Raw genomic sequence first — 17557 nt, 5'->3', positions numbered from 1 at the left:
TCTAACAGAGTCTATTGCCCCTTTCTGAGGTCTACTTTCAACCCCTCTTCCTGGGGCATGTTGTTCTACTGTCAATCAGGGCAGCTTTGGGAGTATAGTGTCTTGCAGCTGTCTCCTCTTGGGCTGGGTTTACCAGCAGTTCCTGGTCAGGGCAACTTTCTTCCTGTTCACCGCCCCTTCCTGTGGGAAGTTTTCCTCCTTTTTAAGCTCCTCTCCCTCCAGGCTGAGCAAGCCTTGCAGGTATGTCTCATTTAGCCTGAAACAGGCCTTGAGGCATTTGTTAGCTTCCCTTATTCTAGGATGAGGACGTGCCCCTACACATACCCTCCCCCCCATGGGAAGATTATTCAGGCCTGGGTTGTCACCATCCTTGAACTCCAGGAGACATACCATTCTCTCCCTCCCCCCATGGAGTTTAGTCACAAATTTAATTAACACATTATTTTTTTAACTAACATCATCAGAATGGAAGCATGTCCTCTGGAATGGTGGCTGAAGCATGAAGGGGCATATGAATGTTTAGCATATCTGGCACATGAATACCTTGCAATACCGGCTACAACCATGCCATGCGAATGCCTGTTCTCACTTTCAGGTGACATTGTATAAGAAACAGGCAGCATTATCTCCTGTAAATGTGAACAAACTTGTTTGTCTTAGTGATAAAGAAGTAGGATTGAGTGGATTTGTAGGATCTAAAGATTTACATTGTTTTGTTTTTGAGTGCAGTTATGTAACAACAAAATCTACATTTGTAAGTTGTACTTTCACAATAAAGAGATTGCACTACAGTACTTGTATGACGAGAATTGAAAAATACTATTGCTTTTGTTTATCTTTTTTTACAGTGCAAGTATTTGTAGCAAAAAAGAATATAAAGTGAGCACTGTACACTTGGTATTCTGTGTTGTAATTGAAATCAATATATTTGAAAATGTAGAAAAAATCCAAAAATATTTATAATAAATTTAAATTGGAATTCTGTTATTGTTTAACAGTGCAATGAAAACTGCGGTTAACTTTTTAAAATTGAGCTAACTAAAAACAAATTAATCACTTGAGTTAATTGCAATTAATTGACAGCCCTACTTTAAAATGATTTGGATTTAATTGTCTCCTTTCCTGCCTCCCACCCCTGAATCTGGTTACAAACTTGTATAACACTATATGCTAGCTGACTTTATTTTTGCCAAAAGTGGAGAGCAAGTTTTAAGGCTTAACTTTGAAACACTGATCAGTACTGATTGGGGTGCTTAACACCAGGCTTCTAAAGAGGAATTTTGTTTTACTGTTACAGCATATTGTGGAGTTTATGAGTGTACAGCCCCTGCAAGTCTCCTCCTTTTCTAGATCAGCTGACTCTACTGGGAGAGAACAGTAGTTGCTGGGAGCTGGCAGAGCTTGTAAGTTCTACCTGTTCCACTGATAAGGGAGAGCGTCTTTTCATCTCGCCGAGAATTGAGCACTTCTCACAGGACCAGCATCTCACTGGCAAGGGCTTTCTGTACCATCCCTATTTGTATAAACTGAAGAGATTTATCCTAGGGAAGGATTTTTCCTTTAAATTGGTGTGGTTTTTATCTCATACTCAAGCTGGTGTATACACACTGGTATATAGTAAATGTTATGTTCAGGAAAAATGTTTAAAATGTTAAGATCGCAAAGCCAAGCACTCAAACTTTTGGAAATTCCAGAGTTACCCCTGTCTGTGAAAACCTTAACTTGGCTCCGTTGTGCATACAGTGTAGTTGTAGCTGTGTGGCTCCCAGGATATTTGAGACAAGGTGGGTGAAGTAATATCTTTTATTGGGGCACAGCTACACTAGAGAGTTTACAGCAGCACAGCTACATCGATGCCACCGTGCTGCTGTAAACTCTCTAATGTTGCTGATTTAAGCCGATGGGAGAGAGCTCTTCCATCAGTTTAACTGCTCCAGTCCCCACGAGTAGCAGTAGCTATGTCAGTGGGAGAAGTTCTCCTGCTGACGTAAGCACCGGTGTGGACAGTGTTATGTGAGTGTAACTTAAGTCACTCGGGGTGTGTGTCAGGATATTTATTCTCTTTCTCACACACACCCTGAGTGACCTAAGTTATGCAATCATAAGCTGTAGTGTAACTAACTTCTGCTGGTGAAAGAGAGGCGCTTTCGAGTCACACGGAGCCCTTCTTCAGGTGTAGGAAAGGAACTGTAAGCCTCACAGCAAAATGCAAGGTAGAACAGATTGTTTAGCATAAGTAGTTAGCACATAGTCCAAGGGACCATTCAAGGTAGAGTAACACCTCTGCAGTCATAGGACTGCGAGGGAGGGGCAGGGGGCTAATGGTTTACAGATTGTTGTAATAAACCATCAATCCAGTGTGTCTGTTCAGTCCATGATTTTTAGAGTCTAGCAGAATAATGAATTTAAGCTCCCAGGCCCTTTTTTGAAAGTGTTCAGGTTTCCCTTGAAGATGAGGATTGAAAGGTCAGATATAGAGTGATCATTTTTGTGCAAAGTGTTCACCCACAGGTGATGGGGTGTTTTTGTCTTTTATTATTTTCCTGGATGAATTCAGCTATTCTGTCATTGTGAGGGATGTTGAAGTGATGGAAAGTGACATCCAGGATGGTGATTTGAGGGAGGTTGTTTAATGTTGTGGAGTTTGTGGAGGGAGTCAGTTGTGTCCTGCAGGAAGCTGGCCCTTTGAGGATGGTTTCTATGAATCCCAATACTCCTTTGGTAAGAGTGCCAGGGCCAAATATGATGGGTCTGCCTGGATTCCCTTGTTTGAGTATCTTGGGATGCATGTAGAAGGTCCCTGGGGAGGCTTCATGGGGGAGGAGTTTGTATAGCTTTTCTTGGAGTTGTTTAGGGAAAGATTTGATAATATTCTTAAGTTGCTGTGTAAGTTGTGGTGGGGGCTCTTTGAATTCTTTATAGTAGGTGGTGTTGGAGAGTTGTCGGTTGGCCTTGTTAATGTAGTCATCATAGTTGAGGATTACAACAGCACCCTCTTTCTCTGCTGGTTTGATCACTATCTAGTGATGATCAGAACTACCAGTTGAGATCTTGTCACATTCCAAGATAATAAAACATCCAAAGTTTGGGGATAAGGGATCATTTTAGGATTTTGAAGATTCTGGCCACAGATCCAAATGTGATGGTGGTACTCATAATAATACCTGGGCCCCCAGATCCAGAGTTGATCCAGTTGTGAGCAGGTGCAAGCAGACAAAATATGTCATAATCGTTGTACACCTTCTCCAGAGAATTGTGCTGGACATTGTGGAATATGTGCCACAGTACAGAAGTCCTGCAACACTTGAAGGCAGTGCTCCATGGACAGCACCATGTGCATCTGAGAAGAGATGGGTCTGCAATCCCATTAGCTCAAAATGTAACACTGCACTTGTCTAGCTTCTGTGATCGTGACCTCCCACAGCAATTATGTTGTTCAAGAACAATGCAGTTTGAAACCCAAAAATCAAGTTAAGGGAGGCATGAGGCTTTCTTCGCAGCCAGCTTATTACTCTTTCCTGCTCAGCCATTTGTATGATCTTGAATCCCATCACCTTTGTAAGAAAATATAAAATTCACTTTTTTCCACGTAGTAGCAATAGTCGTAAAAAATTCTACCAAACAGCAATTGGAAGGAGAGAAATAGAGATCTCTTTAATTAAATTTTTAGAATGTTAAATAACTCTGATACCATGGTGATCAGAACATTATAAATACTTGGACTTAATGTACCAGACCAACATAAGTTTTATTTTATATGGTTATGGTCTGATTTGTGGAAGTATTTATCCACAGAGACCAGAAAGAAAGTTTTAAACACCGAAAAATAAAAATGAGCTGTAAATATCTTGTGAGCATGAGGATGTAACTTGAATCATTCTTGTGTTTAGGCTCACCATTTCTATTTTTTAATGTTATCATTCTATCTCTGGTCACTGTGTTCCCATAGATTTCAAGTCTGAACCACTTTTTTGTTCTGACCTTAGTGAGGGAATACTTATCTTTCAAATGAATCAGACTGGATCAGATAGAACAGTCTTTAGAGGTTTTCTGTACAAACCTTTATTCTGATCACCAGTCTCAGTGTGATGTTTTTTGTTGTTTTTTTTGTCCCTTTCTACATGGTACATTTTTATGGATGGGAAAAGAGGTTTTGTCAGAAACTTTCTCATCCAAGTAGAACTGTCAAAATGCCAGAACTGTGCTGGTTTTGTTTTGGTTGCGAATTCTCATTGTCACACCATTCCAGTTAATACTTGTGTCACACAGCCACTTAGATTCTCCTGTCCCAACTGCTGCTATTGAAGGGGGGTAGGGAGGTGGATTCCAGGCGCTGAAGGTAATTTCTAACAGCCTGATCTACCAATCCAAAGCCCTAGGCAAATTAGGAGGAGGTTCTCTTGTTTTCAATATCTTTCCCTGCCACTGCTGTGAGGAGGGGGCTTAGGGTTGAGTGGACCAGGAGGCATGCAGATTGCCCAAAAGCTTTCTAAATCTTCATTTGTGTGTCTGCTTGATGGACAGATGAAAGCCAGGCTACTCAGCATGCAGATGGTACTGCAGGTTGGAGAACAGCTGAAAAATTAGGAGGAGGTTTTTTACTTGGCTGATTAGAAATTACTTCAACCCTCTTGAATAGAAATTTATTTTTTGTTTTAAAACCAAAGCATAGTAACTTATTTCTGAGCATAAAATGCTGAGAATGTTAAACTGTAATCCAGTTTTCTTTTTAGTACCAGGAAGGAGAATTTCTAAAAATGTCACGTGATGTGGGGCATGGTGGCACCTTTTTTCTCCTTAAATAGCTCATGTTATAACAGCCTTAATATTAAAACACATTGCAGAAATTCTTTTAAAACAAGGATCTTTGTGTATTAAAAACAATATTTTATTAAATTGTTTGTGTCGTAAATCAATTTATTGTAAATTTGAAGTGTCCTATATGGAAACAAATTTAAATTAATGTGTCTATATTTGTTATCATAGTGGGGAAATAATTTATTTGTCTAAATTTTAATTCAATGAGAAAACATGTACTGTTACATGGACACTGAAATCTTATGGCATGGCACTTTAAGAACCCCTTTGCATTTTGTCTGTTTCTTTAAAGGGCTTCCTTATTGTCTCAGGCTCCCCTGGAAATGCAGTAAGGATTCCTATCACATCTCAGTTGCCATGGTAACAGCAGTCTTTCCCATAATGAGCTGCATCATCTGAACTGATGTCACAGCATCATGCAGTAGGTCACACAAGGCACCTCCTAGTATTGCATCCCACAGATGTGCCGTAAACATCAAAAGAGGATGGTTTGAACAGGAGATGGTAAGTGCTAAATGTAGGCTTGTTTTTAATTGCACTGCTGCTTTCCTGATTTTGTATGAGTCTCTTCTAATATTAGAATGTGTGGGATTTGCCTTGTGAAAATGGTTTTGAAGAAAGATGTTGCATCCCTAAATATTTTTTTTCAGACAGTTAGGCTAAGACAAAGGCCTACAGGAGGCCCAGGCAGCCAGAAATATTTATAATTATCCTTGCTGTATTTGTGTATGATATTCTGAGGATCTCTTAGGAATATATTTGAATTTCACATTTAAATTATTGTTACAACAATATGATTTTTCTGTAAAATAGAACATACAGCTGTTCACTGTTAGTTCCACAAAGGTAGAATAATCCTTTCTCCTCCTTTTTATAGTGAAATTTTATTATTTTCTGTAGCGCTTTCCTTTTAACTTATGAACTCTTCAGTGGTTTGCAGCATGTATATTATTTACTTCCACTGGGTTTTCGATAACATGGTAATACACAAAATGCTACACAAACCAGTGCTGAATAAGCAGTTGGCACTGTATTGCTTTGAAAAGTGGTACTGTTCTATACTATGCAGTTGGTATTTTAAAAAACAGAATTCAAAACAAATTTTGTCTCATTGTTTTATCATCCCTCATTATCAAGTATTTATTTTGAAAGCCCAAAAGCTGCCAGCTATATTACTGAATTCCTTTCTTTCTGTCTCTCTATTAATAAACTGTAAAATGTATTTAGTGGATCTCAGACATATTCTTTATTAGAAGGAAAACCGCTCTCTTTTCTCTGCTGCAATTGCAGTAAAAGGTGCAGTCAAAGATTCAGGCTTTCCATGTGTTGTTGCTGATCTTTTCAATACATGAATAAAATAGAGTATGAATAATTGTAATGGCTCCCTCTACTACCAGAGGAAAAATATATATGTATTTTAGGACCACCATTGACTAGATTATAACATGACACCTGCAAAATGTAGCAACTCTTTATAATTTCTAATGGCTTCTATTTTATATCATGGTCTTGCTTCCGGCAACCACATTGATTTTATTTAACTTCCAAGTTAATCAGACTGGCTCAGATAGAACAATGTTAATTCTTTGTTTTTGAATGTTTAGATGATTCAGTGTTTCAGCTCTGTGCTGTTGGAAGCAGAGAAAAGACCAGACACATGTCAGTTTAATTGATCAATATAATATGTCCACTAGGAATTAGGGAGTGGTCTCTGGCTCTGTGTTGCTCAGTTTTAGTTTGTATTTGAAAAGTATAGCAGGAAGGAATAGCAATCACTAATCTTTTAGTGGTGTTCATCAAATATAAAGGACCAAAAAGCATTAAATATGAGGCATAAAACCAATACATATAATCAGATTGGTTTGCATTTCATAAGGAAAGGCATGATGGTCTCATCTGGTACTAGCTGAAATGGAGCACCTAGATTTTAATTAGACAGTCTGCACTGCATCATATACACTATTTCCAGTGTGATCTGTGCATAATAACTTTTGTATTTAAACTACAAATAACAAAACATAAAAAGGTAGATAATTATCACCGTGATATTGCTTTACTTACTGTGATTGCTAAAATGAATTGTGGTGGTTTACACTGTAAAAGTAATAATCTCTGGGGATCACTGGGTATTCATCATGCACACTCAGAAGGTATGAGTTAGCAAGAGGGAGAGGGAGGATGTCGGCTGGTGGCTGAAATATGGAAATTCTGGGGAATAAAGCATTTTTACTAATAATTTGGGGGATCAATTCATGTGATAGCCTTTACATGTATCATCAGAATGGATGTAATTAAAGGTTGGTAGAGAGAGAAAACACCATATGATTGGAGAGAGTATGTGACATTGTTAGTACATAATAAGATGAGTTCTGTCGCACTTTGCAGATAATGATTTTTCACTGTCACTAGAATTTTTCAGGACTAGACTTAACTATGAATGATAGGAAATAGTTTAGGGAAACTAAGTCCTGTGAAATTGATCTACCAGAAAGTCCTTCACAGTGCAAATGCTTTTAGGATTTTTCTAATAATTTAAAATAAAATTACATTTTCAAAGCTTTTTCCCCCCTCTGTCACCCTTCAGTGCCCCCCTCTCCCCCTTGACAGCATTATTTGCTCTGGAAACACCCATTTGACCCAAGAGCTGTGATGACAATGCTGGCTTCTTGACGCAACACAGCCAATGCTGATCTTAGATCCAGTTGAATATCTTAATTAGTGAGGTTTTACTGTTTGTTTAATATATGCCCTAGAGGCTGGGGGAGGGGAGCAGGTGGGTGAGTGCGAGATAGAGAGGTGTGGGGGGGGGGAGGGGCACCAGTTATGGGAGAGTGGTACTAAAGAAATAGATACATTTCTTCCCAACAATCTTGGCCTGTTCTGCTGTAGAGACTTCCTAGAAATAACACAATTCTGGTTACTGTTAAAGTATCATGACATAATCAGAATAATAAAATCTGCTTGCAGCAGGGTTCGAAAAAAGCAAAGCTACATGGTGCTTTCCATTTTGTTTCCATTGTATCCTTCTGTTCATCATTCCTGAAATGAATAATGTTCATAATCACGGAGATTCTTATTGGAATCTGTTTATTCTTATTGGATCTTATTGGAATCTGAATTTGGACTGTTCTGAAAATGAAAAATCCTGCCTATATCCGCACTTGGAGCGAGAGGGACTCTCCAGGATTAATGCTGTAGTTCTGCATGCACACATTTATGGTGAGGTGTGGTTAGAAACAGAGGTATAACACGAAGCACTTGCAGTTTTTGGGGATGGCACTTCTCTAGCTTTGTCTTGGTAATAATGTTATTGTAGAACATTAATTTTGACAATTGCTATGTGACATGGGGCTGAGTGCAGGGGTCAGACAAAAATCTGGGTCCAACCCAGCCAGCTGTTATACAGTCTGAAAGACCAACTCCAGCAACAGTACATACAACATTGGTACTATTCAGATGTTTGTGTCAGCAAGTTGTAATGCAATTGTTATCATGCCTCACGTGTAGGACAGACGTCTTTCTTCCCCAGAATCAACATGGAAAACGCTTGTGCTCCAAAACTCCCATCCCTAGATTTAAAAAAATATATATTTTATTTTATTTTTTGCAGAGGGCTGTCTTCTTTTGGTTGGGATCTGTGCCTAGGAACCCATCCCTGAAGTGTAAACTAGAAAAGGAGTTTGACGGCGAATTGGTCAAATATTATGTTCAACAGCAGAACCCAAATCTGAATCAGAATTGGTGGCCTTTTCAAAAGTGCATAAGTGTCTTAGGAGCACAAGTTCTATTAGAGTCAATGAGATTTGTGCTACTAAGTCACATAGGCACTTTTGAAAATCCTTCCCAATATCTCTTTATTTATTCACCCCTAATATAAAATTAATTACTGAGCCATGTAAAGACTGACAGGATTTGGGGCATGAATTTTGTAGGTGCTGAGTGCCATTGACTTCATTGGGAGCTGCAGGTGCTCAGTACTGTTGAAATTCAGGCCACTGTATTTAAGAAAATCATTGCTCCATATGAATTCATAAATTAGTCTTGGCAATACACTGCTTCCCTTCTAGAGACGACCCTGAATTGATATTGCATTGTACTGTATGTCCCATATGTTATACTGAGGTGAGTGTACACTCAATGAGACATACTGATATAAGCTGTTTGTTTAGAATATTATATTTCAGGATAAGATATGTTTAATAATACATGGATGCAAAGCTGACTGGAAAGGTTCATCCTAAAACTAATTATTTTCTAAGTGTAATTTAAATAAGTATTAATTTCTGGGGATTTGAGAAAAGTCTTTCTTTTAAGGGCAGAATTCTCCTCTCAGTTGAAGAGCAGAATACAGAAACTGAGGTCCAGTAAGGGTAGTTTATATGAAGATCTTTTATATGAAAAGCCATCTTCATACTTTTAAATGGCCATATTTAATGATAGAGACTTTGGGATGCTTTCCTTTTTTCCAGGAGAGCCAGTACAGGTAGCCACCTCCTTTATTAAACAGGCATACACACATGCTGTTTAATCAGTTAATGTAGAGGGAGGAGGTGTAGGCTAGTCCTCAGCATTCCTGAAGAATGGCTAAATTTGCTGCATATCGAGAGAGAGGCAGTGAGATAACACTTGGAATGTCTCTTATGCTATGATCAGTTCATTGCTCGTGTTAATTCATTAGCCCTTTTTATAGGATTTTCAACTTTATTATATTTCATGGGTTCAATTCTCATTTAAAACAAAGGAGATGGTATTTTTTTTACCTATTTAACCAAATAACTGTGTGTGTAAATTGTAAATATATTTAACCAGAATTGTATTCTTAATATAGAAAATTAGATAAGTAACATCCCTTCTGGTGTATTGTGCACATACGAATGTGTCAGGTGCTGATAGAGCTTTACTTACCAGGATAAAATTATGGCCCTTGTTGTTGAAAAGCTGTGGATTATGAGAATGGGTTGTCATTGAGCCTCTGGGGAAAGGAAAGAATCCTGTAGTGCAGAAACGATACCTTTTTTCCTACCCTGCATAATGGTCTAAGTATTGGGTTTGAAATACTTTGACTCCTGGGAAGTTTGAATCCCACCAAGGCTGACTCAGCTCTTTATCCTTCTACATCAAAAAATAGAGTTCGGTGCAGTTTACTATGTCAGGGGATTTCAGACAAGACACTGGAAAAAATAAGTCATCAGTTCTGCATGGACACAAAAGTTTTCATGGCACATGGCAGATAAAAAGGTTTGCCCTGACATCCTTGGCTAAATTTTCTCCTTCTCCCACTTATTGCACAATGTGTGGTCCATCTGCCGCTCTAGAAGTGGCTGCATTTCAGTGGCTGAGTGTATGAATATAGATGTGATGTTCTCTTAGAGACCTTGAGACAAAAGGCACTTTACATTTGTAAACTACTTGTTACCAGTTAATGGAATAATCATAGCATCCCAAACGCAATATGGCTTGTCAGAAAATTTAGCACTGAGGTTGGCTCTTATGAACCTGGAATAGGTGCTAGAACTAGGGGTGAAAGGGTGCTGCCGCACCCCCTGGCTTGAAATGGTTTCCATCATATAGAGGGTTTGCAGTTTGGTTCAGTGGCTCTCAGTACTCTCACTATACAGATTGTTCCAACCCACCTGGTTTTAGGGCTTGTTCCTGTAATGCTACATGTCTCCTGGAATTGTGATGAGCCCCTTCCATTCAGGAGGCATTCAACACCTCCCTATCTTCTCCCCACCACCCACCCGCCAGGACCGGGCCCTCAAACACTAAAGAATGCAGCATCATTTGAACTGCAGCACCTTCACTGTGAAAACAAACCAACCAACAAAAACCCAGTCTCTTCTGTGAAGCAGAATGCAGACACTGAAATGCCTGACATTTTAAAAGCAAAGTTGCAGCAATTCAAACTATTGCCTCATAGACACCAAGTATATTCAGCCTGCATTTAAAATAGCTCCCATTTTAAAATGCCACATTTTACTTTGACAAAGGCACATTTCATCGGGAGGAGCTGCAACCGTCCTTTTAGAAATAGCTGTGTAATAGACTTCCCAGTCCCACGATGCAGAGTCCTGTGAGAGCTGACACACTTTTTAACAAGAGAGGCTCTGTAGTATTAGTCTGGACTAATAGAAGTGTTAACGATTCCGTTGGGGGGAGTGTTCAACCAAGAGCACTAGCCCAGGCTCCTCTAATCCTGCTTCCCAGTTTGTCACTATAAAAGTGAATGCTTTCTCATATGGCTTTTTCTTTTAAGAGATGCCCTTTGCTGGTCACTTTGTAAGCTGGACGTTGTCATAGTTTCAGGGTTAGGCTGCAGACATGAAGTTTCTCAGAGAGCTGTCAGAGGATAATATTGATTGTGTAACAGCTCATTGTGTGGGTAAAATAAAGCAAGTCTGTAAGTGGCTCTAAAGCAGATTGTTTATATTTCTCTCTCTCTCAGTATCCTGGACCCTTTGTGTATTTCTCCCTTTGCTCTGAGAAGTTATAGGATCGACAGGGATGCAACCCCATGCTCTGGGTGTCCTTGGCCTCTGACTGCCAAAAGCTAAGAATAGATGACATAGGAGGGATGGCTCAATGATTGCCTGATCTGTTCATTCCCTCTGAAGCACCTGGCATTGGCCACTGTCAGAAGACAGGATACCGGACTAGATGGATCATTGGTCTGACCTGGTATAGCCCTTCTTCTGTTCTTAGGAGGAAATACCTCTCTAGCTGATGTCGGACCATCCCATAGTCAAGTCTGAACCCTTATTATAGTGATAGAATATTCACTGCCAGGAGAATTGAAAGGGTGCTAAGAAAGACCGCTAAAAACAAGATAGATTTTAAAAACATTGTATACTGAAATGTTACATTAATTAGACAGAAAGATACAGCGAAAAAATAAATGATTAATATGTATTGCCAAGGGAAACCTTGGATGTTTAGAACTCATATTGAGAAAGGGAGAGTTGAGCAGAAGACTGATGTTGTATCCATGTCTCTGCAGAAGACATCATGAGATTTTGGACAGCTTCTGGAGATGGGCTGAAGGAAACTGAGTAACTAGAACTTCATCTAAAGAATGGATTTATATTACTAAACCTATATCAGCATTCCCATTTTCTTCTATTTCTGGAGTCAAAGGTCAAGAGTAGATGTACTAGTTATTTTTTAAATTAAAATAACCCTCTCTTCATTTCTAAAACTTTGATATTGCAAGACATACTTTAGAGAAACATCAATAAAAATATTAGCTAACAATTGTGGCAGTAATAAAACACTGCCCAGAACGCTTTGATAAAATGTCTGCTAAGAAGCAAAACAATTGTGATTCAGATCTGAATTTAGTTGACAGAATGATCTCCCCAATGTATTTTTCTGAGTCAGATATTCAGCTGGGGGGTATCTTAAAAATCAGATAGCTAAGGTAGCTTTCCTTGCATTACTGCCACCTGCAATCTGAGCTACAATAAGATCTTCTCTGCATGCAGTTGTTAGCAGCTGTCACCCATGAGAAGGTTAAAGACCCTAAATACTTCTGCTCAATATTTTTATCAACGAACAAGTGTTTGTTACATTCTTCTTAAACTAAGCCACGTTGACTTTCTTTAAAAAATATAACAAGATTCTGTTAAAACAATAAATCACATTCATATTGCAACAAGAATAGGGAGTGCAGCTTCCGAGAAACTAGACTGTTACATAGCAGATTTCAGCATGTCTGGTATACTGTTACCAAAGCAGTGACACAGCAGATATGAGAGAGATGCTGTTTTAAAGGTCATATTGTACAGACTAGTTCTCTTCCAAAAATTCACTTTCTGTGTTTTGTTGGGACTTTGACAGTAAAATCTCTATCTCAATTTTATTTTAATAAATTTACAAGTTGTTAATTTTGAGAACAAACTGGAGTGTTTCCAGTCTCTCACATCCTGGTGTAAAGGCAGGGGTTGGAGACGCTCTGCCAATGATGTAGGGCCAGACAGTGGTTTTGCAGCCACTATGAATGTCCCTTCATATCTGTAGATAAAAGGAAACAAGTTTGGTTCTCCAAATGCACATGTTAGCAATGAAATAGCTTCCCTGGGTGAACCCTTAAGTACCCTGTAAACCTTGGTTTCAGATTGCTAAGTCTAGGAAGCAGGCGATATTCAGTGTAACTTCAGAACTGTACTAAATTTTCCTCTTGGTCAGTTTTATCCCATTGCTTCTAATTAGTTTTCAACTTAAATTTTGTCCTTAGGTTCCACCTAGGTGATTTCTTTGTAACTTGGAAATGCCGTCTAGGAATGAAGTGGAGTGTGGGCCCGTCCTCTGCAGGTCTCCATTCTCCTCCTCCCTCCTTGTGTGAGATGGGAAATCTGTTTGCCAGAGTGCTGGGGGACTGAGCCTAGAGCATTCAGCATAAAAGATGAGGGATGGGTGGGACACAGAACAAAAAGAAACTAGGTTAGCATTTAATCTTTGGGCACCCCCATGCACCTACTGGAGAATTGGTGGAAGTAGTGCCAGCAGAGTGTTAATATTGAAACAGGAGAAGGAATAAGCAATTGAAGGCTAAGTGAAACTCCCTCCCCTACCATGACTTCCTGTTTAGTAATTGAGAATTTGAACTTTGATGGAATATGGATTTGTCACTGCTGTCAGTCATAGGGCCCGGGAGGCAAATGACAAGCTGGAGCTGAACAGCTTTGAAAAAGATAATGCCAACAACAATTCTGCTTTCAACATACTTAGATGTTGAGGTGCTGCAGTTGGACCAATCAGGAAAAGTGGCACAGTGGGGTGTTGGCTGAAAAAGAGGCAGCCCGTGTGCTGAAACAGAAATGCAACCTCTGCAGAAAGGGATTATTGCCAGGATGTTTCTCCTGAGACACTTGAGTAACATGGGGGAAAATCCATACAAATCCATGTAAAATTAGTTTTGCCAATACCTGTAACTTATGCTAGTGAGGCATGTTTGCCAGTTATCCAAGCCTGATTAACTATTAGTGATGGTGTATGCATCAATATGCAACATTTGACGAAGTTTGACAGACATTTTCACTAGCCTGAGTCTAGCCATTACACTTTTGTACATCCAAAGATTTATCTATTGACTGCCTCTTTTCAGAGTTTGAGATGCTGCACCCTAGTATGCTCCTTTTGTGGGGGCAGTTTCTCTTTTTAAGGGAAGGAGGGGAAATCCATTGGGATTCCTCATACTCCAAGACACATCACAATTACTCTCTCTTCAGCTACAGTGGCTGCTTGCGGCTCATCGGTGCTGCTCCTAACCTTAGCTCAACAGGAGGCACTGCGTACCTGGAACTGAAGGCCCCAACCTGGAACCTTTGTTCAGTATGTTAATGGTACACTTTGTAAGGCACTGTCCTTATTGTCTGATAGTATATGTGCAAGTGGTATATAAAAAGTCTCCTTTAAAACAAAATATTTTTGGTGTCCATTTTCTGCTGCTTTTAGGGGCCTTTGGATTCGGCACTCCATGGCAAATCGTGTTGTCTTCTCATTGTAACACAGGTTTGTGCTGATGCTGTCCTTGCTTAGGTGCCTATCCAATGTGTCTGGTAGCCCTTTTATCTAGATCTTCTAGTTGAGTTAGCTTGGTATGGGGACACTTTCAAGAGCCAGAAGGAGAGAAAGGACCGTACTCAGAAGTGATGTGTAAGGGGATGTAAATGCGACATTGGTAAGTGGGCAGAAGGAAGTCACATGGTAGTGTACACGCCAATGGCCAAAAGAGAGGAACATAGAAAGAAGAATAGCTCAAGAAAGCTTAAGTTAAAGTAGCCACCCACATCGGACTTGCAGCTTCTGGCCTCTTGATGTGTAACTTACACCAATCTAGACTCACTTAAATTTGGACTCCCTTATGCCCACTTATCAAAATATCTTACACTGCTCAGTGAATTAGGCTCTATGATTCTAATTCTGATGGCAACTTTCCCTAGTATATGTCTCTACCATAGCTATTAAGGTAAAAGGAGTTGTTTTGCAAGGACCGATTAATTGTTGATGGCATAATGATGGTTGCCTTGCACCATTCCTATAAAATTGGTAATGTGTAGTAGTAGTAACTAATGCTTAATAACTTGAGAGTCTAGTAAAAAACTACCTAATCAAATGAATAAATTTAAAAGACTGTCAGTTTGTCTGCAATTTCCCTTGATGGACGAAAAAACGTAGGGGAAGATAAAAAAAAAAATCCCCTGCTAGAGGTTTTTAGGGGGGCGGGCTTATACTTTCTTGTTTGTGCAAAATGCTGTTCACACTTCACTCCCACCATCCAGCCTGAAAATAAGTGTGCTGTAGATGCAGATTTGATAGATTAGTTTATCTAGAGCCAGGGAAAGCTACTAATATTGCAGGTCCCAGAGAAGTTTTTAAAACAATGTCTTTAAGAAGAATTATAGAGGCCTCGAGAAACTATATCTAACTTATCTCAGACTGCTTACTGTTTGGCACTCGAAGATCCTTGAAGTGGCAAAACAGCAAATACTAATGTTCTGGTGGAGAGAAATACAGCATTAAGCCCCCACGTGGAACTGGAAAAGATTCATTCTAAAGGATGAAGTATTTTTATGAAAAAAAGCAGGGGGGGGAAGTGGCTTCCTAGAATCCTGGAATCAGTGAGACCCAGAGGCCAGAAGACTCCCCAGATTCAACAAGTCTGTGTATCACAACTGTTGTACTGGTGACCACAGCATGGAAGTATCCATGAAAAAGCATGGGAGAAGGAAAGAGTCGAGATTGAGCTGAGTAACAAAGGAAAAAAGAGAGCAGAAATCAGTATAAAGGCTATAGCATGGTGAGAGAAGAGAACCACTTATTTCCCTGAAAGGCTGGTGAGTTTGGTGGAAAAGTGGTAGTATGATAGAGATTCATTTTCAGCAGACCAAGTTGCTGGAGCAAAATATGGCCATCTGGATATCTCAAATAACAGGATGTCCCCGCTAGAGAAATTCCACAAGGTGGAGAGACAAAACAAGCCTGCAGAAGAGGTCAAAGAGAAAGTGTCCTAACTAAAGGTATTCTCTTGATTTCTTTTTACTAATATTTTATCCTTTCCTATTACAATCTTCAATAAAATAGTGTTGTGTAATGAGAAAGAATAAAGTGGAAATTAGAAAAGGAACTGACCATGCTGCGGAGGGAGGGAGAATCTCTTTGATAAGTATTGGTCCTCAAATCATTTTGGAGTATATTAGAAATGCAGATTGCTCCAAAAGCTCTTTAAAAGAGTAAGAAAATACAAGAAATACATTATTGTATAAGGAAGCTATAAAAGGTATTCATGTTAATATACAATGACATCCTGCAAATATTTTACTGATAATTAGAAAAAAGACTTCTGCCATAAGATTCTCCATCCCTACTCTCATCACTTTGCCCTTCATTCACATTATGTAGCGATGACCTAAGAAAAATATTGTCGTCTTAAAATCAGTGACAAACTTCTTCCTATCTACAGGCAGTTTAAATGTCACAAGAAGAAGTACTGATGATAAATTAAAAAACTCAGATTTAAATTCCAATAACTTCTTTCTGCTTGGTCATGTAATTCTAGTTAGTTCAGGAAAATATGTAATTTTTTTGTTACTTGTTTAAGATAAATTTCTTCTTACTTTGGGCCTGAGTCAATATAACTTCCTAAAGAAAAAGTATAATTATCTGTATACAGCAAAAGCTGGTAGAGGAACATTTAAATGGAAAAAATGCTTTAATCTTCAAAAATGGCTCAAATTTTCTTCCCAAAATTGTTTCAAACAATGGAATTTTTTTACGAAGATCTGGGCAGTCAAAATGCTCAGAAAGATCCCAGTAGCCTACCACTACATGATTTGATATTTTCACAAACGGAGTTTTCTATGAAGAACTGTATTATCCTTAATCAACATATCTTCAAAGGTTTTGATGCTGTCAGGTACAATTTGTAATTCATTGCATTTCTTCTCCATCTTTTTAAGATACTTTTCTGAGGAGGTAGTTTTCAAGACTACAGAATCTAGTTAGATTCAAGTTGATTTGAAATGTAATTGTAAGGCTTCAAGAGCAAACAAAAGTATATCAAGCAAAATGTGAGAAGGGAAGGGAATGGTATGAAGAGCATCTAAAGCTGTAGAGGTCAAGGGGGACCTCTGGTGTTGAGAGGTGATTGAGTTTTTTCCTTTCTGCATGACTTTTATGTGTCACAAAGCTTGATACTATTAGCCTGTGGGTACTAATGCAATATAGGGCTGTCAGATGTTTAAAAAAATAATTAGTTAATCATGAGATTAAATAAAATAGTCGGGATTAATCACAGTTTTAATTGCATGGTTAAACAATAATATATCAATTTAAATCTATTATTTTTTGTTTTTCTACATTTTCAAATATATTGACTTCAATTACAACACAGAATACAAAGTGTACAGAACTCACTTTACATTTTTTATTACAAATATTTGCACTGTAAAAATATAAACAGAAATAGTATTTCAATTCACCTCATACAAGTCCTGTAGTGAAATCGTTTTATTGTGAAAGTGCAACTTACAAATGTAGAATTTTTTTTTTTTTTACATAACTGCACTCAAAAACAAAATAATATAAAACTTTAGAGCCTACAAGTCAAAGAATGAAGTGGCATATGAATGTTTAACAGATCTGGCACATAAATACCTTACAACTCTGGCTACACCAGTGCCATGCGAACGCCTTTTCTCCCTTTCAGGTGACATTGTAAATAAGAAGCAGGCAGAATTAT

At 38.7% G+C, this 17557-nt stretch overlaps 1 protein-coding gene across 1 annotated transcript in view; it reads left to right on the top strand.

Moving 5' to 3' along the window:
- Positions 1-17557, top strand: part of AKAP6 (A-kinase anchoring protein 6) — a 399793-nt gene that overhangs the window by 16980 nt on the left and 365256 nt on the right. The window contains exon 2 of the mRNA XM_067534299.1: positions 5111-5322. The gene's annotated coding sequence lies outside the window, so the exon portion shown is untranslated. The remainder of the gene's footprint in view (positions 1-5110; positions 5323-17557) is intronic.

The sequence above is a fragment of the Emydura macquarii genome, unplaced genomic scaffold (genome assembly GCF_026122565.2).
Source record: "Emydura macquarii macquarii isolate MOO-44397 ecotype Brisbane River unplaced genomic scaffold, CSIRO-AGI_Emac_v2 contig_374, whole genome shotgun sequence".
Taxonomy (NCBI): domain Eukaryota; kingdom Metazoa; phylum Chordata; order Testudines; family Chelidae; genus Emydura; species Emydura macquarii.
This window is presented reverse-complemented; position numbering and strand designations above follow the sequence as displayed.